Source organism: Micropterus salmoides, unplaced genomic scaffold, assembly GCF_014851395.1.
Source record: "Micropterus salmoides isolate LMB-PRFRI ecotype aquatic unplaced genomic scaffold, ASM1485139v1 Ms_hic_scaffold_11, whole genome shotgun sequence".
Classification (NCBI taxonomy): Eukaryota; Metazoa; Chordata; class Actinopteri; order Centrarchiformes; family Centrarchidae; genus Micropterus; species Micropterus salmoides.
The window spans coordinates 35538073-35562181 of NW_024040152.1; the positions used below are offsets into that span (position 1 = coordinate 35538073).

Here is a 24109-nt window from a genome sequence, read left to right on the forward strand (position 1 = left end):
CACGTGTGGATTAAAGAGCCAAATCAGCCAAATCTATACTCTGGTGATGCAGCTTTTTTTGAAGTTTGTGAACTCACATGTGATGACAGTTAAGAGACTTGGACTGTATGTTTGGTGCTGTTTAATATTCAAAAGTAAAACAACAACCACCTTTTGTTATTTGTGAAAGATATAAACGGGAGAAACGTGTGGACTCAGCAGCAACAGGCTTCTCATATCAAATAGTTGTTTGCTGACATTAATTAACACTGGATGCAAAGCTGTCCACTTTCTTTCAAATATATCAATTCAGTTTATTTCTACATGATAAAGACAATTACTTTTTCCATCAAATCAATAAATACGTTAACTCCAGAGACTTTATCTTTAAAGCAAACAGAGCAACATTTTGCTTCTTTCTCACCACAGAAAAGCTGTGAAAACCATAAATATCTGTAATATTTATCACATATTTTTCTAGATGTGCCCTCTGGCTCCCTTGTTTGGTCACAGTCAGTTTTTTTTTCTGCTCTAATGAGGCGGAGGTGGTTCCTCACTGATCACACAGAGATCCTAAACGACCTCTGACCTCTCTCTTCATGACGTCCATCACCGCAGCCGAAGGATTAGGGGCCGTGACTCAGAATGAAAACGCCATCCCGCTCCAGACTGCTGTCTACGCCCACTGGCCCGCCCACCTCCCCAGCAAACATCGCCATGAAGGCCGTCTTCCTGAAGCCGCAACCACTGGTCCTCGGGGTGAGACGCTGAAACAGATACGTAGTGTTCATGCTGGTTCTGTGTTTCTACCAGTTTATATAGATTTTACAGTTAACAATGTCGGTTTAGTCAGATTTGGTGAGAGGTTTATGGAGTGGTGCCGCTCCAGGGGGGGAGATCAGCTCAGAAACCAGAGAGACGCTGCTGAACTTCCTGAGAATCTTCATGTTTTTAAGTTTTCTTCAGCATCACCGTGATCCAGTGACAGCTGCCCGTACATCCATGCTGGCACAGTGTCAGGCTTTGAAAACCCCAGTAAGGCTCTGTCACCCCTGTAACAAAAACGGGAGACATACGGGTAAACTAAATAACAAAGTGATTTATTAATAAGAAAATAAGCGAAAACGATGAGTGGGAAGAGTGGATAAGTGAAATGTGCTGCATGGATGTTGTGGCGTAAAAACAAACCAAAAACAGCAAAGGAAGCCGTGAAATGAGGAGATCCAAACCAAGACTGCTGCTCTGGCTTATATGCATGGGACGCACCGGGCCCAGGTGTGTCCCATGCCGCTGATAACCTGCCAATCAGGTCTGCAGCCCTGGAGACAGACAGCTCACCAACAGCAGTATGAACTCTGCAGAGGGGCCGTCACAGGCTCCACTCATCAATAGTTTTTTAATTCAGCTTTACAAAGCTTTTTAAAACAGGACTTATTTCTACTGGAGTATTTCACTGTGTGGTATTAATACTTTTACTTTTAGTGACATCTAGTGGTGAGGGTTGGAATTACTACTACTACTCTTCTTCATACGTATGAAGCGTAGTGATGAAACGCGCTCTGTAGAGCAGTTTGTCCAATTGGGCTACTGTAGAAACATGGCGGTGCAACATGGTGTCTTCCATGTAAGAGGAGCAGAGATTATGTAGATAGAAATGTCTCATTCTAAGGTGATAAAAACACAATTGGTCATTATGTAAGGTCTTTACACAACTGAAAACAGAGTTATGGATCTTATATTGCATTTCTGTAAATAGACCCTCAGAAATATTACACACTGAACTTTTAAGTGAAGGATCAGAGAACTTCTTCCACCTCTGTGATCATGTGTAGTAATCGAGGACTGCCTGTTTCCAGATTATTCAGATCTTGGTCAGCCTGTTGTGTACTGGGATCATTCTGGCCAAATCAATAGACTGACCGTAGTTCACGTCGTCTTGTCCCCCTTCCTGATCGCCGTACGTAAAACTTCACACACCCCAACAAGTAACTGATTAATACCTGTAAGCACCTGAATTCTGTTAAGTTAAAGCACAGAAGGTAATGAATGTGTGTCTCTGCTGTGGTTCAGTCATTGCCCTCCGGATCTCTGAATGCTGTGGTGGCGAAGTGGACGAGACTTGGACTGGTGAGTTTTCACACTTCATCTTCTCATACTGGTGAATAAAGAAATTAAGATATTTGTCATCTGTTTTGTTGTATTCATACAAAAAATATTCTGAACGAATGATCCAACTACAGGTTGAGAAGTGTTTTTGTCTTTGAATCTTGTCTACATCTATCTACAGAATATCTACAGGTGCATCGCAGAAAATTTAAATATCATGAAATAATTAAAAACAAAGTGAAACTTTCAGATATTCTAGAACATATAAAGTGAAATATTTCAGACCTTTTTTGTTTTAATCTTAATAATAAGTACATCTTACAGATAATGGAAATCAAAAATCCATATCTCAAAATATTAGAATAAAGAATGTTTAATACAGGAATGTCGACCTGAGAAGAGCCTTTAGTCTGATTCAGAACTCCAATACATGGAGAAACACCTCTGACTTGACAGTTGTCCAGAAGCAGATATGGGGACTCGAGTTTGAGGCTTGGACTCGAGTCTGACTTAAGTCGCACACACAGTGACTTCAGTCTCGACTTCAGACTCGTCTTCAAAAGACTTCACACTCAACTCTGACTCGAGGTGCGGGACTGGAACAATTTTATTTTTGTGAAACGTCTGATAAGCGTGCTGTTATTCCCTTCCTGCGTTACCTAGAACCTGCCTACGTAACACGTAGTATCAGTATGAAAGGCCTAAATGCCTTTGCCTAAAGGAAGCATATATAAAGTGAAAAGTATTGGTCCCAGCACAGATCCTTGAGGAACTCCATGACTAGCTTTGGCATGCATGGAGGATTCATCAATAACACGTACAAACTGAAATAGATCTGACAAATAGGACTTAAACCAGCTTAGAGCGGTTCCAGCAAATGAGAGCAAATGCAGCACTAAGATCTAATAAAACTAGTCGGGATGGGGTCTAAGAGGCAGGTTGCTGGTTTAGATGAAGAAATGATCAAAGTTAGTTAGTAAAGATCGATGGGAGCAAAACAGTCTAAACATATAGGTTATACTGTAGAAGCTCATGAAGTTGTTACTATTGAGAGCTGCGACTCTCTGTCAGCCTGGCTACAGTGCTGAAAGAAACCTGGGGTTGTTCCTATTTTCCTCTATTAATGACGAGTAGTACGCTGCTCTGGCATTACGGAGGGCCTTCCTATAAGTTTTAAGACTATCTTGCCAAATTAAGCAAGAATTTTCCTGATTGGTGGAACGCCAATTCCTCTCAAGTTTCAGTGATGATCTGTAATTCGCGAGCTTCAGTGTTATACCATGGAGCTGACTGTTTTATTATCTGCTTTTTTAGAGATCAGCAGAGTCGAGTGTCGTTCACAGCGAGCCTGCAGCACTATCAACAAGATGATCGATTTGCGTAGGACTGAAATTAGCATCCTCCGTTACTTTAGGCGCTTTCACACTGCCCAATTTTCCGTGATTATTACGCCAAGATGCCAGCTCGCTGCGCTGTATGAAAGGTATAGAGATGGAAAGGGAAAAATGAACTTAGTCAGTATGCTTACCACAGTACGTAAGCACCACGGTAGAACCAAGGTATCTTCAGGGAGCCACAGTCTGAATGAATCACAGTTAAACTTGTTTGTGGATCAGACCTCAGTGTGAGTCTTTGTGTTTCCTGATCTGCAGATCTGGGCATCTCTGGTGTTCAACGTGATCAACGTCATTATTATCTCACTGGGTGTGTGTATTCTCATCTTGACAGTAAGTTTATCACTCTGACTGATCCACAGGACTCCTCTGTGGATTAACACATCTGTGTTTGTTTGGACTTCAGAATCTGAAATAATCTCTTGTTGAATATATATCTGTTAGGACTAAAGGTTTTCCTAGTTTTCCTTGTATGGTCACCCTACATGTATAATATCCATGTCTAAGAATAATACGTATGAGCACATTTAAGTCTCAAGTTTCCCCTTAATCAGGAAGATTGTGAGTAGCCTAATTCTGGAATATTACAACAACTTTTACACAGAGAGTGAAGACCAAATAGATTGCTGACAAATCACAAACCGCACCATTAAAATCACAGTTTTATTGTTTCTCTGAATATTTAAAGTAGCAGTTTGAGCGCAGATTGAAGTGCTGCTGACTTCTGTGTTTCACTCTGATGTTTGTGCTTGTTTGTCTGATTTCAGTGGGGGACATTTAAATTTTACCATGTCATCCTGGGTGTCTTCGCCCTGCAGATTTCTTTCAGCCTCACTGTCAGTGTTTTCTCTTGCAAAGCCATCAGTGTCCGCAGACGCTACCGCCCAATCCTGGTAAGACATGTTTTCCCACACACTTTCAAGTTGGTGTTGATGTTCAGTTTGAGCAGCTGGCTATCCGTATCAAACCAAAGACCAGGGTACTGTAATTAATTTACCACTTTTGCAGTAACTGGCTTGTTGCAGTGTCTCTTACCTCTGACCTTGTTTATTATTTAACTGTGTTTTATATTTAGTTTATCCTAGAAATCAATGAACTCTCACGCTCATGATAACTCTCACACATGATTTGACTATCAGTCGACTATAGGCAGGACTTGACGATTCTGATTCAACTATGTAAATCCTTAGTCGGGGACGGGCCTAATGTGCATTATGATGTTTTAGCTTTCCCTGCAGCCTTTTACTTTCTGATTTACTCTCAGTCCTTACTCTTCTCTGTGAGGATGGGATGTTATCCAGGTCATCAGACGGAGATCCCGGGTCCTGCAGCAGTGGTGAAAAGCTGTTCTCCTGCTGCACACTCGGTTGTTGGGGAGGTTTGTTGCTAACTCTCCCTTTCGCAGCTGTCCACGGCTGTGTCCTACTAAGAACAGGGGTTGAAGAGGCGCTCTGCCTGGATGATAATGCAGGCCAGCCAGTTGCATCACAAATCTCAGGGCACTGGGTTCTGCCTGTTACTCATCCTCCCATTTCCCAGGGAAATGATTTACTCTTCGGCTTTGCACCAAGATCGTTCCAGGGAGGACTAACACTTTTAAATTTATTACCCAAGCCTCCTGCTTCTTGGTAGTCTTGTTGGTGCTAATTAGCCGTGTGTTAGCATGCTCTTAGCATGGTCCACGGTAAAGTAGTCATTCCCACATAATCCATTCACTTCCAGATTCGCTTCTAACCTGTGGATCTGGTTTCCAGCACTGCAGTTTTCTGTAGAAGTTTTTGGAAGTCGTCTGTGGAAAAGGGTGGCAATCTTGCTGCTAATTAGCATTAGTTACAACTCCAGTCAATGCAGTACAGGCTAGTAGTGGACTGCAGTCAGCATGCCAGTTGCACGCTCCCTCAAAACAACATCTGTGGCATTGTGCTGTGTGATGGAACTGCACATTTTGGAGTGGCCTTTTATTGTGGCCAGCCTAAGGCACACCTGTGCAATACCCATGCTTTCTGATCAGCATCTTGATATGCCACACCTGTGAGGTGGATGGATTATCTCGGCAAAGGAGAAGTGCTCACTAACACAGATTTTGACAGATTTGTGAGCAATATTTAAAAGAAATAGGCCTTTTGTGTACATAGAGAAATTCTTGGGGGCAAAAACAAAAGTGTTGCCTTTATAATTTTGTTCAGTGTAGAAACACTTACTCTAACTCTCCTAAAGTAAAGAAATCACCTTAGCTGAGCCCTTGAGTATGCCATCAGCACCACATCATCTGCAAAAAGCAGCGATGAGATCCCTAGCCCACTGAACCCCCTCCCCACTCCGACAACGCCTCGATATCCTGTCCATGAATATCGCAAACAGGACTGGTGACAAAACGCAGCCCTGGCGGAGGCCAACCCCCTCATGGAACACGTCCGAATTACTGCAGAGAATCCGTAAACAGCTCTTGCTTTGGACGTACTGGGATTGGATAGCCCTTAACATGGGCCCCCTCATCCCATACTCCCGAAGTAATACATTATATCCCCCGGGGGACCGTGTCATACGCCTTCTCCAGATCCACAAAGCACATGTAGACTGGATGGGCAAACTCCCAAGTTCCCTCCAGGATCCTTGCCAGAGTGAAGAGCTGGTCCCATGTTCCAAGACCAGGACGGAATCCACATTGTTCCTCTTCAATCTGAGGTTCCACTGTCGGCCAAACCCTCCTCTCCAGCACTTTAGAGTAGACTTTACCAGAGAGGCTCAGAAGTGTGATACCCCTGTAATCTGCATACACTCTCTGCTCCCCCTTTTTAAAGAGGGGACATCCTCAGTGATTTCCATCAGGGAAATTGACGATGATGACCCATTAAGCTCCAGCCCCGCCTCTACCATAGAAGAGGTGTTAGTGGGTTTGAGGAGTTCCTCAGAGTGTTCCTTCCACTGCACAATTACCTCCTCAGTAGAGATTAACACCACCATGGTGCTGACCGAATGTCCTTCTCCAAACTTCTCCCACACACGCTGTGTTAGTTTTAGTCTTTGTCTCTGCACGATGCCAAGCTCAGTTTAGTTTAGTTCAGTCTGGTTTAGTTTATTCACAAAACATCAAAATACAAGTACAATCAGAAATATTTCTGAAAAGGGACCCTTTTTTAATCTGAAGCTTGTAGGGGCCCAAACACTAAGCTAAATATATATACACACACACACACACACACACACACACACACACACACACACACACACACACACACACACACAGATGCTGGTCATACAATTAGAATATCATCAAAAAGTTGATTTATTTCAGTAATTCCATTCAAAAAGTTAAACTTGTATAATTTATACATTCATTCCACACAGACTGATATATTTCAAAATTTTAATACTGTGAAAAGGTTCAATATTGAAGACACCTGGTGCCACACTCTAATCAGCTAAGTAACTCAAAACACCTGCAAAGGCCTTTAAATGGTCTCTCAGTCTAGTTCTGTAGGCTACACAATCATGGGGAAGACTGCTGACTTGACAGCTGTCCAAAAGACGACCATTGACACCTTGCACAAGGAGGGCAAGACACAAAAGGTCATTGCTAAAGAGGCTGGCTGTTCACAGAGCTCTGTGTCCAAGCACATTAATAGAGAGGCGAAGAGAAGGAAAAGATGTGGTAGAAAAAAGTGTACAAGCAATAAGGATAACCGCACCCTGGAGAGGATTGTGAAACAAAACCTATTCAAAATGTGGGGGAGATTCACAAAGAGTGGACTGCAGCTGGAGTCAGTGCTTCAAGAACCACCACGCACAGACGTATGCAAGACATGGGTTTCAGCTGTCGCATTACACAAGACACAGCGTTGGAAGCGTCTCGCCTGGGCTAAAGACAAAAAGGACTGGACTGCTGCTGAGTGGTCCAAAGTTATGTTCTCTGATGAAAGTAAATTTTGCATTTCCTTTGGAAATCAAGGTCCCAGAGTCTGGAGGAAGAGAGGAGAGGCACAGAATCCACGTTGCTTGAAGTCCAGTGTAAAGTTTCCACAGTCAGTGATGGTTTGGGTGCCATGTCATCTGCTGCTGTTGGTCCACTGTGTTTTCTGAGGTCCAAGGTCAACGCAGCCGTCTACCAGGAAGTTTTAGAGCACTTCATGCTTCCTGCTGCTGACCAACTTTATGGAGATGCAGATTTCATTTTCCAACAGGACTTGGCACCTGCACACAGTGCCAAAGCTACCAGTACCTGGTTTAAGGACCATGGTATCCCTGTTCTTCATTGGCCAGCAAACTGGCCTGACCTTAACCCTATAGGAAATCTATGGGGTATTGTGAAGAGGAAAATGCGATACGCCAGACCCAACAATGCAGAAGAGCTGAAGGCCACTATCAGAGCAACCTGGGCTCTCATAACACCTGAGCAGTGCCACAGACTGATGGACTAATAACGTATCTCGGAATGCCTCCTTCTTCAGTCAGACAGTTTGGATTGAGATGACAGAAAGGCATCAATAACTGAAATAACCACTTGTTACAACTACGGTATGCAGAATACCATCTCAACACGCCAAACCTTGAAGCAGATCGGCTCCAGCAGCAGGAGACCACACTGGGGGCCACTCCTGTCAGCTCAGAATAGGAAACTGAGGCTACAGTTCACACAGGCTCACCAAAACTGGACAATAGACGATTGGAAAAACGTTGCCTGGTCTGATGAGTCTGGATAGCAGCTGAGACAATCAGATGGTCGGGTCAGAATCTGGAGTAAACAACATGAAAGCATGGATCAATCCTGCCTTGTGTCAACGGTTCAGGCTGTAATGTAATGGTGTGGGGGATATTTTCTTGGCACACTTTGGGCCCCTTAGTACCAACAGAGAATCGCTTAAACGCTCCCTGAGTCTTGTTGCTGACCATGTCCATCCCTTTATGATCACAGTGTACCATCTTCTGATTGGCTACTTCCAGCAGGATAATGCGCCATGTCACAAAGGTCAAATCATCTCAAACTGGTTTCTTGAACATGACAATGAGTTCCCTGTACTTCAGCAGAGCCCCTTTGGGATGTGGTGGAACGGGAGATTCACATCATGGATGTGCAGCCGACTAATCTGCAGCATCTGATGCTATCATGTCAATATGGACCAAAGTCTCTGAGGAAGGTTTCTAACACCTTGTTGAAAGTATGCCACAAAGAATTAAGGCAGTTCTGAAGGCTAAAGGGGGTCCAGCCCAGTACCAGCAAGGTGTACCTTTTTATGATCTTACCAATATATTATCACGATTCCCACTCAGCCTATAGCTAAGGCTGTAACTAACGGTTATTTTCATTATGGACCAATCTGCCGACTATTGTCACGATTAATCAACAAGATGATAAAAAAGACCAGATGATGATGAGTTTTTGGTTTGACCTTTGACTTCCAGGTGTAATTCCACGATGGCTCTGCAGCGTCGGGACAGCGATGGCTTACAAACCTCCACATCGCCTCCAAACTCACCGTGAGAATACCACCAGTAATACTACAGCAGAGTACTGTCATACTCTGACTCTGCCTGTCATTATACTCTTTCCAAGAGTAATCATGTTGCACTGCATTCTGGGTAATTTAGGGGTCAAAATTGTGTTCAGGTTTAAATGTGGGTTTGGGGTTTGGGGGGGCAGTGGAAAAGACGCATGCCTTGTCCGTGAGCAAGACACTTAACCCGTCGTTGCTGAGCAGATGATTCAGACGGCATCAATAGAGAGAGGATTTCATGTCGGGACAAACTGAGGTACGACGTTCTGAAACAGCTTAATACATTTTATTTTAACGCCGAATTCAGCAGAAGACACGACAGGTAAAGACTGAGTGTTGAAAGCTTTTCACAGGTTGTCTTATGCAAGCTAGACAAAATTAAACAGACTCATTTATGAAGGCAGTCTGGTGACAAGGGAGCATTATTTAGAGATGCTGTTTAATAACTGGTCATTGGGTGTGTAAATTTAGAGTTGAAATGAACTATGTCACTGTGCATGTGGTTATCTACCATGAATGTATTTTTATTTAGCGATAATGTTGTGTACTAAACCAAACTTTACAAAGAATACTGTACAAAAGCTCTCTTTAACGTACCACATTGATAAAACATATTTTACCAAAAAATAAACTTATCAACACTTTCATGCATCAATTATAAAAAAAAATAAAATTTTAAATTTAAAATTTTATTTAACTGTCCACGTGTGAGTTCACCATGCACTAAAGGCGTAAAATGTCACTCCTGACAATATGGAATATTATGTTTTATGTCATGATATGAATTGTATTTAAGCTCAATCACTCACATATTTATATATAGGAAAAATTCACTGCAGCTAAAGTAACAATTGATCATATTTTATCCTTATCTAACTTAATGTTGACTCATCTCATTTATATCAACATCCAAAATGAATGAGGTAAAACGTTACAGTACTTGTCTGTTTGGAAAGCAAAATGCAAATTTATCTCGTATAAAGTTGCCATTTAATGCTGTAGTATTTACTTTTTTATTGTTATTTATGTTCATATATTTGTTAAATGTGTGTTTTATTATAATATAATAAAACTCATTACATCTTTGGAAAAAACTGAATAAATATACTAGCAAGTTACAGAAATCGTAACTCCACTGTAGGAGCCAAATGTGGTGTTTTGTGCCTTCAGGAATTGGGTGTTGTTTCCTGTTTGTACATTGGGTGTCGCTCTGCTATTACCTGGGGTCGAGGTTATAAAGGCAGCATTCAAACTGTTGTGGGCAGGTGTTTTGACCCGGAAGGGCAAAGGGTTTTTGACGGCTATGGCTTATAGGCGCTGGAAACCTTTGCTTTGATTTTCTGTTTTCATCTGAGAACAAACTGTGTTGCACTTTACTACATAACTGAATACTTTTTCTTTAATGACAATCTGAATAAAAACAGACGTGTTGATGAAAATACAGAAATGAGCCATCGATGTTGACTTGAGATGAAACTGTGAGAGTCTGTGTTTGAATTTGTTTCTGAAAGCTCTGATTTTATTCAATAAATTGAAGTTTTGTTTCCACACGTTGTTTGTTTTTACTGAAGAAACATCAAAGTCCTCCCACCATCTAGAGAAATGCGGACTCGGTTGATTTGTGGCTCTAAATTGTCCTTAGGTGTGAAAGTGAGTGTGACTGGTTGTTTGTCTGTGTGTGGCCCTGCGATGGACTGGCGACCTGTCCAGGCTGTACCCCGCCTTTCACCCAATGTCAGCTGGGATTGGCTCCAGCCCCCCCGCGACCCTGTACGCAGGATAAGCGGCTCACGATGGATGGATGGATTGGGCTTAAAACAAAATCATGACTCGTATGATGTCTTGACAACATTATCTGGGTATGGTGATTAAATGTAAAAAAAGCCAAACACATTTACTCAACTACTGCTCAGTGTTTAGGTACTTGTACTTTACTTGAGTATTTCTATGTTATGTTACTTTATACTACGCCAGATTTCTCAAATATTTTACCTTTTACTTATTTTACAGATCGGATTAACAATACAATCTGCATGATGAGAATGTCTACTTCTGGTACTTTCTATACATTTTGATGTTAATACTTTTACTTAAGTCAACTTTTGGATGCAGGATTTATTACTTTCTACACTGTGGTATTGTAACGCGAGACACCACAGTCCAAAATGATGATTTTTGCTTCAATCTGTCAATTTTCAGATTTCAAGCTATTTTGCAAATATTATCTGCATGCTTCCATAAAATATACAAAATAATCTAAATTACATTATTATTTGTCCGTTTTATCCCGAGTCCGTTAAATGCAGATGAGTAAATTTAATCTTCGTTAGCATTTTCCATGTAAAAGTTCAACTGGTATTTTTAAAACTCTCCACATTGAATCATATATTGTTTGAAAGCTTGTTTTCTAGAGCACAGTGTTAGCTAGTTCATATATCAGATATCTTTAAGAGATGTGTTCATGTGACTGACAGTAATGTTTATGCTGAGTTTCTTATGTGTTAGAAGATGTTTTTTCAAAATGACATGTTTGAGGAACGCCAAGTCATTTTCCCCGCCCTTCAAATTATCATCATTTTACACACTATTCTGAGGTCTTAAATATCTTTTGTCATTGTCATTTATGTGGTATTTTATCTGTAAAATTATGGGAGGGAAAAGGTCTGTCACACATATGAGTGGTATATTTCAATAAATCCATTAAAAAACTATTATTATCACAATGAAACCCAAAAAATCCATCAGACTCTTATCAATGTGCTGGAAGATTTATGTGTGATATGCAAATCAGCGCATATTTAATGATGTAATACCTAATTTGTAAATTTAACAAAACAACTTTTCTGTTTACTTACTTTTAGTTTTATTAAAGTTTACTTTTAGCTTGTAAAGTTTCATTATGATATGAGGAAAGTTGAGACAGGAGCCTGTTTGACTGGAGTCTCGCTTTGCGTAAAACATCTTCTTCCTGACGTCTTATTTTGAGATTTTCACACAGATTATTTCGACATGAAAGCTGCTGGCTTTTATTTTGAAGACCGCAAATAGATGCAGAATTCTGCTGAGAATATTACTTCTTGTTTTATTTATTTTATAACATTAGCCTACTTGCATTTGTCTCATTCTTTTATTTCAGTGACACAAACACATCACAACGTATAATTAAATATTAGATTAGCGTTTTAAACAAATGCTAAATTAATTGATTTTAGACACATAGATTTGGATTGTTGTTTAACATAAAAACGTCTGGATCCAAATTGTCCAAAGTGCAGAATGCAAACCTTCAGTCCCAGCGCATATTTAATGATGTAATAACTAATTTGTAAATTTGTTTACTTTAAGCTTGTAAAGTTTCATTATGATATGAGGAAAGTTGAGAAAGGAGTCTGTTTGACTCCTTTGCGTAAAACATCTTCTTCCTGACGTCTTATTTTGAAGGTGATTTTCACACCGATTATTTCGGCATGAAAGCTGCTGGCTTTTATTTTGAAGTGCGCAACCGGATGCAGAATGGTGCTGAAATGCGCGGACGGACGTTAGCTGGTGTCTCCTCCTCTCTGCACGCAGGTTTCTCCTCTTTCTGCTCGGTTTCTTTTAGTCAGTATTCGCCGACATGTGGACAGTAACACCTGCAGAGGTTAAAGTAAACAAGTCGCTGTATTTTAGCCCAATGCAGAAGCTTCTAGCGGCGTTAAATGTTAGCTAACAGCTAACTGTTGGTGTTTGTTGACAGTTCAGTTTCAGTCCGATGTCCAACATGTGGCCCGCTGACCCTGTCAGTCTCAGACAAAGCTAGTTAAAAGCTTCTGGTGGGGAAGTCGGATAAAATGGGCCAAACAAGGTTGGAGCTTTGTAGCACTGTAAAATTACAGCTAATCACAAATACTGATCTTGAATTGTTGCTACTACACTAGTTGACATGTAAAACTAGTTTTGATTGGTCTGAGATTTCTATGGTGGGCGGGGCACAGTCTACACGAAGTACGTCAGAAATACTTTATTGATCCACGAGGGGAAATTCTTTGTCACAAATTCACACTGTCAAGGCATAAGGAATAGAAATAGTAATAAAAGGTATATAGATAAAGAGTTTGTAAGTAAATATAAATGTAAGAAAATATAAAGTTTAAAGAGTATGAACAGAGAAATCTACAGCTTGATCAGCAATCATAAGTAATTTTACCAACACAGCAAAATGTTTATAAAAGATGTTTCGCCAGGCTCTTTCAAACAAAAATAGTTCAATTTGTAGTTTTTGTAAAAAAATAAAAAAAAGTAATTTTAAGTACTTTTTTAGGGCCTAACATTTTAACATGGGCCACGTGTACTCACAGGCTTACTGATCATTTACAAAGAAACTGAGGGTGAATATGTACATATCTATGTAAAACATAAAAAATAATTACTTTATGCACAGAACCGACAAAGACACTAATGTGCAGAAACACCCATCCGCCAAATGCGGGTGGATTTTCCGTTTGGCGGCCAAATGTTAGAAAGCTACCTGCCGCATTGGCGGGTAAATGTACTCTGCTTATAAATTTGACAGCAGCAGACCGGCGTGCTTGCTGGTTGTGAGTCGCACTTAAATTGATCCCCGATGTACCAAGGGATCTAAATTATTGGGCGTGTTAGGGGCGTTCACTGGTTGTTCTTTTCCTGTTACTTATGTTTGATTGGCGTTGATTTGTAAGGGGGTGGACGTTAGGCGACAGGAGTCTGGAGGGGAGCGTGGGAGTGTAGCCGCTTTCATGCAGAGATCAGTGCAGAAAGAATATCTGCGTTTATGTCGCATTCGCGTCTTCACACTGAACAACAGTTTGCAGCTTTATCCCGTGTGAAAAGGCCTTAATCCTGCAACCATGTGTGCTTTCACATAGCGGTCCGGCTTTACGGCGTGTCGGCTGTGGCTTTTCACAAACAGATCGTCTGTCACCAACTTTTCCTGCTGAGAGGTGAATAAAATCTGCCTCATACGTTTCATAAAGTGCAGTGAGCCGGCAGATCGGCGCAATACCCCTGTGAAATAATCAGAATCAGCTGTATTTGCCTTGTATGTGTGCACATATGAGGAATTTGACTTAGGATTGTACATTGCTCATGATGTGCTTACTCATACAATAATACAATTATAAAATAAGATCAGACACAGGCTACAGTCTAGAGAACAATATATATACACACTATAAACAGAAACAAAAACAATATACACAGAATAAGGCGGCGTGAAAGCTGCTAGTGTTTGGAGCTGATTACAAAAGTATTAAAAGGAGTGTTTTTAGCTGGCGGTCCAGTCAGTGTCTGGCACACTGCCAGATCTTCTCTTGGTCCTGCTGTCCTCCCCAGAGATCAACGAGAATGATCCATAGGCTGTATGAAAAATGCAGTGACCTGTTCGGACCACAGAAACATTAACAGAGCTGCTGCTTGTTGTTGTCTTCCAGCTGAGGTGGAGAAGCATCATGGACAAAGTGAGGAGGATCCTGGTTTATGTTTGTAAGGAGCGAGCAGCTCCACAGCGAGCTCAGTTTGTTCAGGTCAGTGCAGACGGATCCAGATTATTTAAAGGTTACATTTACAAACATTCCCCAAAATGTTGGATTGTTCCTTTAACCAGCTAACGGCACACACAACCAAACACTTTTACTGCTTTTCATTACATTATCTCAGGAAGTTATACCTGGTTTGTCTTTCCTCATACTTCTTCTTCTGTTGTCAGAGTATAACGGCTCACTTCAGTGACGGCGGTGAGGACGAGGTGGAGGTGAACTGCTCTCTGGAGAAAAACCAGTTCATCCTTTACAGAGGAGACAAAGGACGAGGGATTCCTCTGAAGGTCACAAAACATTTAGCTTCTGTTTTTAATATTTATCCCTCTGTCTTCAAAGTGTAAGGCTGAAAATATTCTATGTTTGTTATTATCAAGAAAAGTCTCATGTGCAGACCCAAACCAACACTTCCTGACTTCCTGTCTCTGCAGCTTCTATCAGACAAACATGAGGAAATAGTGCATCTGTTGGGGACTACTTTCAGTGGCGGATTAATCCACATGTGGTGCTCTAGTGAGGATTTGGGGCAGCAGGACGGTGTCTGTGCAGCTTAGCAGCTACAGTGTGTGTTTATAGTGATGATGGATCATGTGACCCAGTTTTATGCTGCGGTCCATTTACCTCGGAAGTCGGAGGTCGAAGCTGGGAATGATGTCACAACCGAGTTTCGGCGTTCCAGTTAACAAGTCGGAAAACCTGACCAGCTGTTTGTTTACAACTAGCCAGGTTAGCTATTGATACGCCGGTTGATTAAAAAAATGCATTGTGTGGTATTTACTAAATACTGTAGCAACACGTCCACAGACAGCTGCTGGACAGCACTTTGTGTACGAACATTTCTATGAGTCACAAGTACACAGACGTGCTAATAAACACTATAAACTATAACTTTCACTAACTGTTGATACTCCGACAGCCATCTTGGATCCCGAAGTCGGGGTAGTGCGGTTGTCTCGACTTTCCGAATCGGAGATCCAACTTCGTTCCAGTTGAAAGTTGTAGGAAATTCCGACTTCCTGTGTCAAATGGAACGTACCATTAGGACAGTAGTGGAGCTCTATAGCGACCTAAGCACCTCCTCTTCCTGTGGACCACTATGGGATCATATTGCAGAAAAAATACATACAGTAGCCAACAACGACTAATGTTTTTATCCTGTTTGAATTGTGTCCTGAATTACACACACGCTCACTATCAGTTTAAAATATAACTTAAGTCAAGAAAGTCGCTGTTTGTATAAAACTGTTTAAGAATAAGACTGTGAAAATACTTAATTTCAAAAACCACAAATCCAAAAGCCCCGAATGTGACGTCATAACTGTTTCTGTCAATGACTGAAGCTAATGTATCTTAAGCTAACATGACTGTAGCTAACGTGACTGTAGCTAACGTGACTGAAGCTAATGTATCTTAAGCTAACATGACTGTAGCTAACGTGACTGTAGCTAACGTGACTGTAGCTAACGTGACTGAAGCTAATGTATCTTAAGCTAACATGACTGTAGCTAACGTGACTGTAGCTAACGTGACTGAAGCTAATGTATCTTAAGCTAACATGACAGTAGCTAACGTGACTGTAGCTAACGTGACTGTAGCTAACGTAACTGTAGCTAACGTGACTGTAGCTAACGTGACTGTAGCTAACGTGACTGTAGCTAAGGTTACTGTAGCTAACGTAACTGTAGCTAACGTGACTGTAGCTAACGTAACTGTAGCTAACGTGACTGTAGCTAACGTGACTGTAGCTAACGTAACTGTAGCTAACGTGACTGTAGCTAAGGTTACTGTAGCTAACGTGACTGTAGCTAACGTGACCGTAGCTAAGGTTACTGTAGTTAACGTGACTGTAGCTAACGTGACTGTAGCTAAGGTTACTGTAGCTAACGTGACTGTAGCTAACGTGACTGTAGCTAAGGTTACTGTAGTTAACGTGACTGCTGCTAACGTAACTGTAGCTAATGTAACTCTGTCATTCATGTGTGTTTTCTACTAATATGTAAACATACCAGCAACTAGAGCTGCAGCTAATGATCATTTTAGTAATGGAGTAATCTGCAGATTATTTCATCGATTCATCATTTAAGAAGTTTAATGCTGAAGTTGGTGTTACTGTTACCTTGTTCCGCTCGGTGGACTTGATGATAGCCTGGGTGCTTTCTGTTCAGGTGCTGTTGCTGTAGGCAACATCAGTTTTGTTTTACGGTGGACGGGCTGTAACATTACAGAGTTGTTTTCTTTTATCTTAAAATAATCCCATACTTTGGACACTTTCTTCTTTGTGCTTCGCTATTTTCTCTCTTCCTTCACTTTGCGCCATCATAATCACGTCGTGTTCACTTGATCACAGTGTAAGTGCCAGTGCTTAATTTGTAAATTATTAGGTGCCAGAGCGTGTGAAATGCGTCATCCGCCAAAAAGAATTAATTAATAATTTACGATCAATTTAAATATTCAAAATGCACGGCGTATCTGCACATTGTTTTAAAGGGCGATCAGAAACCATTATTAGCTACCCTATTGGTCTGGATGAAATCTTGGACTTTATATGTGTAGAAGCACTTTATAGGTGCTGGAGTGCAAAAGGCTTAAAACTCAGCAGCGGGGCTCCGGCTAGCTCCGGCACATATTAAGCACTGGTAAGCGCGATGTGCGACACTAATAAATGTCTGCGCTAAATAGTTAAATGGATTAAACGAAGCGTTGATGCTAAGAATTTATGTCGCTGCTGTTTGGCAATCGAATTAATTGATGAATTGTTTCAGCCCTGTTCAGGACACAGGTGAAACTGGATCAAAACATTAGTTGTCCCGCTGCTGTTCATATTGTTTCTGAATTGAGGTCCTTTGGGGCGGGAAGGATGGACTGAGGCTCTGTATGGCTCAGAGGAAGAAGAGGCTGTGAGACACAGGACCTGTTAGCGGATACTTTCGCTGCTGGTTGGAGTCTGAACATGAGATTTGATGAAGAAAAATGTAGAACATCACCAGAATTGTGCTTTAATATTCATCCCTCCATTTTTGAAACAACCCTGCTATCCTTTTCTCTCCTAGAGGCCCGCCTTCTGTCCCATCAAACACCTGTCAGCCACGGAGGCAGCTGCGATCCCACTGGACGTTCAGCAGCGTGGAATAGATGTGGGCGTGGCTATACTCCTGCAGACAGCCAATCAGAGAGTGTTGTTGACACGACGGTCGAAGGAGCTTCGTATATTTCCCAACGTCTGGGTCCCTCCAGGTCTGTTAGAGAGGGCAGGTGCATTGTGGGAAGGGTAGGATGCAGGATATCTCCACCTCTGCTGCTCAGATTTGGACCTTTCTGTTTTAAATTCATATTAATTTTGTATGCACTACTACAGAACTGCAGTAGCCTCTAACATACCTGTCAACACTGGCACCACCCCTACCACTGTCCACATATACCCCCTTACATTTAGACAGGGTGATCACGGGGTATTCAACATCAAAACTGAAGGCCTTAAAAAGTCTGAAGTTTGTCACTGAAGTTTGTGTTCTAGGCCTTAAAAACTTTTAAACAGGTCTCAATTTTCCAGCGTCCACGTAACGCCTCTAATGCTCATTGAAGTGCTCCCGCACCCCGTGGTGTTGTAGTTCTTTCTTTCGCTAGTCCAAATATAATTCGCTGTGTCACGACTACAAAGACCAACATGCAGCCGTTGTGTTATTGTCTTTGTCGGATTGTATGACAGATTCAGCTCTGGGGAAGTGCAACCTTAAGAAACACGATCATTAATGATGTTCAGCACGGTAACACTCACGGCTGTCTCCCTCAACTCATTCTTCAAAAGACAAGTGACAGAGCAGCCTGTTCTCATCTCAGGGCGTCATATACCGACGACTTGAGAAAGAGTGACAAAGCGTAGTTACCCTTTAGCGTCTGTGTGAGACGCTCTGGAGCGTCCCGTACAGACCGGAAGTGCCAGCTAGCTAGCTAGCTACGTTCGTGATAAAGGTGTTGACCGCCCCCTGAAGTCCCCTACCCTTACCACAACAGACTCCATCAGACTAACATCAGAAATGTTAGTACCTAAACCAAGCAAGTCACTGAATGTGCGCATGTCGACTGGCTAACCCTTGTGTTGCTGCAACGTAGGAAACAGGTGGCGTTTCATACGGACGCTGAAGGGAACCTTTAGTGTAAAATCCTTACGCTTTGTCACGCTGTCTGAAAGGAGATGAGGGAGTGTTGGTCAGAGAGAGCGGCAGAAAGTGACGGTGAAAGTTAGCGGAGGATAAGATCAGCGTTAAGTTGTCAGGTTACAGCTCTGTCCTGTACTGTACATCTTGATAGTATAAAGAAAGGAGGGCGGTGACCGCAGAAGAGCTGAGGTTAGTAACGTTAAAGCAGATTAGAGATGCAAACTAGTCCTTTTAAGCTAATGAGATTATTCTTTTGGATATTGACGCACAAATGAAATACTTGTAATTATCCAGAAGGGAGGTGGTTCTCATGTTGCTTTTCTACTTAAAGCAGTAAGTTAAGACACAAAAGGCAAACATGAATAATCTGTAATGATTCTGAGGTCATTTTAACAGTGTTTTCCTTCCTTTATAAGGTGGTGAGGCTCAAAACTGCTTGCTGCTGCGCCATGAATGTAAAAATCAAATCTAACCTCATGAATTTTCCCAGATCTAATGGTTATGATTCAAACCCATAAGACTTCTTTAGCAAGTTTAGCTTTTGGGGTGTAGTTAATCCAAAATCTGCTCTAGATTTTCCTACTTATTATTCACAGATGTGGTAATAACATTGTTTCAAAATGATCTGCCCCCAAAACCTCCAACACAAAAATACCATCTTAATTTCTTTTACATTATACCGCCCTGTGAATGCATGTTTTAATGTTTTAATAAGTCTTAAATTTCATTCATAGTGGTCTTAAAAGGTTAAATATGATCAGGTGAAACCTGCAGAAACCCTGTTACACACTGAATCCTAAAGTTACTGCTAGGAACCAGTTGCTATAAAATATCAGTGCAGCAAGGATTGGGTCTACTAAGTCCAACATTAAGTAAGTGACTACAATCTGGCGGTCAGAATGCGATACCTGGTTTGAACATTATATAAGCAATATATAAATGGGCGTATAAATTCAGCACTTGTCGGATACATGCTACTTGTAGAGTGCGTGAGATTTCCGTGAGCTTAGAACAATAACTGATCTTGCGGCATTTGCCTTTGCAAATCAGGAAAAAGGAGGTTCCCACTTGGTGCAGTCATAGAAAAAGCAACTGCGGTTTTAAGGTTAAGAATATGGGAGATTTAAGGGCAAATATTTCAATGGGAGGACAGTCGGAGAGAATGTTAAATTACGGGAGAATCCCAGAGTAAACTGGAGGTTTGAAAGGTATGGCCCTTAAACACACGTCTTAGTTTACACACACCTGAGTATTTTAAAGGCTCATGTTTCGTGGCTTTGTTCTTTTCTAGGTGGCCATGTTGAGCCAGATGAGACGGTAAATCATTTTCTGTTTCTGAAAATAATTTTACGTGACTCCTGCGCAGTGTTTCTTCTTGACTGAACACAAAGAGCCGGTCACGCCAGAGTAATCCTTTTTATTGTGTGTGTGTAGCTGCTGGATGCCGGCCTCAGGGAGTTAGAGGAGGAAACCGGCCTGAAACTGAAACCTGAGGAAGTTTCTCCAAAAATACTGGGACTCTGGGAGGTGAGACAGACGGAGACCAAACACTCAAACCAGATTCATTAAAGCAAACTGTTGTCTAGCTTCACCGGGCAGAAACATTCTCGACATGTTCTGTTTCTTTAAATCAAAGGTTTTGTCTCTGTGTTCCACAATAACACCTGTTTCTTTCTGTTTGGGTGGAGTGAATCAGTCCACAGAGGTTTAATGTGTCTGTTTTTAACCTCTGGGCCACTGAGTCACAGCCGTGTAACGAACGCATTAATGGTGAATGATCTCTCTGTCAGTCAGTGTATCCTCCCATGCTGTCCAGAGGACTTCCCAGAGACATCACATAGTCATCTACATGCTGCTGCACTCCTGCCTCTCTCACCTGCAGCTACAGGTACTACAGGTGATGCGGACGTGACCGTCTCTGTGTCTCCAGCAGAGAATGTGACTGTAGGATGTCTTCATGTCTCCACCCTGCAGGCCTGTCTGAGCCCGTCTCCTGCCGAGGTCAGTGCCTGTCTGTGGGCCGACAGCCGGCTGGTCGGAGCCGTCGTGTCCTCCGTGGACAGAGAGGACGCCGAGGTTTGTCTGGACGACCTGCCGAGCAGCATCAGGTATCTCGATAATGATTGATCCCGAGAGAGCAAATTCAGCAAGGACTGACAGGAGTACAGATAAAAAGAGAAAGTAAAAATTAACTAAGATGTTACAGCCCAGCTCCCTGGGGGAAAGGGGGCGTACGCATAAACCAGATGTGTTTGGTATGGTGGAAAAGTTATTTATTCACACAAGACTTTTTACCAGGTTTAAACAACAAAAGCCTCCTCCAGATATTTGGCGTGCTAAATGTCTGGCAGAAGTCGGCGATGTGTCAGACAGGGAGCCGTTTTGATGCGTCGTTGAGTAGTTCACACATAACGACTGGCGATCAATCGCTGATTTACTCCCGATCACAGCCTGACGGTCGCCGAGCTCACCGAGCGGCAAATCGGGCTTAAAATCGCGTAGAGTGAACGAGGCTTAATGGACTAAACAAAGAAAATATCCTGAACGTGTAGAGTGGGTATCGGTATTTACTCTACAACCTAACCCAACTCTGCAGAAACACGGCAAAACACAACTAACTCAAGTGTGCTACTCAACAAACGCTCAGTAAGGTAATACTGCTGCAACAGGGTTACAGAGACTTTAGCTAAACAGCTAACACAAAGGCTAGTAGCAGCAGATCACAAACATGAGCAGGGAACGGAAGTGATGGCAGCTGGAACAAGCACACAATATACATACGGTCAGTGTGTGGCATGAACAGTACAGGTAGTACAGCATGTGGATTACAGCTGTGGGCGTCAGTGAGCCAGTGTTTTAAAACCTGGAACTCGATCCTGGACAGGAAATAACTGATACAGACAATATGTTTGTTTCAATATCAATAAATTATTATCATAAATTGTTTATTTAGTCAGGGGGTCTTTAGATACGTCGGACCTCCAGTTCATTTCTTTTACCTTTCAGATCTGGTGTCAGGTTCACTAATGTTGGTCTCAGTTAATGTGTTTAAGGTGACGAGTTGTGTTCTTAGGTGCGCCTGTTAAAAGGGAACAACTTAAATGCTCTAATTTTGCAGCTAAATGCAGGAAAAATAATTAATAATTGAATAAAAATCAATAATAATTTCTTTAAAAAAAGATTTGTTGTAATTTATTTTGAGATGTTTGATAAATGCTGTTGTCTCGTGTGATGGGTTTAAATGTTTGGCCTGACACTAAACTGATTTCAGTGAATTTAGACGTCTGGATGTAACTACAGATGCCTCTGGACTGGTTTCAGTTCCTCTTTAATGCAGAATGTATTTCAGGGACAGAAACTTATGTTCTTATTAACAGCAGTCTGTGGATAAATAATACTAATAAATAATAAATAAAACAGCTCCACAGTTAAAGATCCAACATTCAATAGAATGTCTTGTGCCACCAGTAAGAAAGATTAAACTTCAGGCAGAGGAGTGGACTCCAGTCACAAATATGATGACTTTAGACCCGACTTTAACTTCAACACCAATGAATCGTGTCTTAACTTGGACTTGAGCCTTTTGACTTGAACCGACTGGATGACAAACTGCGCCACTGCCTTTTTTCTGTACCGGCTAACGCAGTTCACTAAAGTATATTTCCCATTTTAAATCTTGTTATGATATAAAATGCTATTCAGTTTGGTGGAGAGCAAATTATAACTTGTTTAGGACTTTGTAAAACAATGACTTGGACACACCTCTGACTTCAGCTGTCCTCTGGGTTCACTTTAGAATAAATACGTTTTTGAACTTACTCACAGATTTGTTGTTCTTGTCAAACATTATTTGGGGAATTTTAGAAATGAAATCTTTAAAGAGCAACCATTGGATGTTATTTATGGAGGAAAACCAGCAGGAACAGTGCTGCTGTTCTGACCCGGCCACTTGTAACTGGAATGTTTCTGTTCTTCTACTTTTTGTTGTCATGAAAACAAACCCAAAATATTCAGGACAGTATAACCACACAGGCCCCAACATATATTCCGGTTTGATACTAGGGCTGCACGATGTCATGAGTGATTACATAACCGCAAAAAGTGTGTGATTTATTAAAAAGTGTGTGTGACGCTCTCTTCTGTGTGAGCGCTGCAGTCTGCTCGTTACCTTCAGCCCCTAAAACAGAAAAGCCTACGTGCAGTGAGAAAAATGTGTTTTGAGCAGTAGCTGTAGAGAAACTTGCTCCTCTTGTTCTGTTTGACTTGTTATTGTTATAAATACTGTTTATTGTTTTAACTTTCTTCAAGTTGAGAAAAACACATTTCAAAATGTCAGTATTTCGTGCATTCCTTGATAATTAAGCACGTTAGACTGATAGTATCATTTGTTTCATTATATAATAATAATCTTCAAATCGTGCAGCCCTATTTGATACTGATTTAGTCCAACTAACTTCCTCCTGACCAGCGTGACCTTTGACCTCCCGCTGTGTTTCCAGTGTGTCGCAGGTTTCCACAGAGGGAGCCCTGACTGACTCCACCCTGCCTCTGACGGTGCTGGTCAGCCGGGCGCCGGTCAGCGGCCCGGACGTGGAGCGGGTCAGCACCGGGACCAAGTACGCCCTGGAACTGTGGCTGAGAAGCCTGGAGACCCCCGTCCTCTGACCCCCACTGGACAGTTTTGGCTCAGAGGAATGACTCTCTCTGTAAATGTCTCTTTTATTTTCATGTACTTTAAATCTCATCCTAATTTTGCAATAAAACAGAACCCAAAACAGAAATGACTCTAAGACCACGTGAGGCTCCACATGTTGGCATCGCTGAGATCAACGCCTTGTGCCCCCACATATATTCTCATTTATGTCTTACTTTGATTAAAACAAGGGAGCTCTACATTATCCTAAATAAGTCTTCTCAACATGGGACCATGAGATAAGTCTAATATAAATCTCTGGACTGTGGACGAGAGATGACGCTCCGATATATGCGTCGTCTTTGTGCCTCCACTTAGGGGTAATAGTACTTAAGTCAAATGTTGAGCTACTTGCACTTGAGTATTTTCTGTTTAGGGGGCTTTACTTTAACTCCTCCAATTTCAAAACCCACATTGTTCTTGTTTATCTGATGCCTGTAGTTACTGCTTGTTTTCCGATTTATTAATCAGGTAGTCACAGCATTACCGGATCATCAACATCATCATCAACATCAGTCAATGGTCATTGAGGTGAAACTATTTTAGGCAGCAAAAGAACGACTTCAGACTTTCACTTCTTCTCATGTTGGAGAGATTTGTTTCACAGAGGTAAAAATACACCTGGACAAGTCAAATGTCCACAGACTTCTGGCCGTCTTTGTTTGATATGATGTCAAACACTTTGGTCAGCTCCCACACTAAGGTGACCAGATTTCTGAAATAGAAACCGGGGACA

The 24109-nt window shown here is 41.7% G+C and overlaps 1 protein-coding gene and 1 pseudogene across 1 annotated transcript in view; one reads left to right on the plus strand and one right to left on the minus strand.

Annotated features, from left to right (window-relative positions):
- adam15 (ADAM metallopeptidase domain 15) overlaps window positions 1–24109 on the minus strand; it is a 151216-nt gene that overhangs the window by 41358 nt on the left and 85749 nt on the right. The gene's annotated exons all lie outside the window — the stretch shown is intronic.
- On the plus strand, window positions 12442–23773 carry LOC119898206 (annotated as a pseudogene).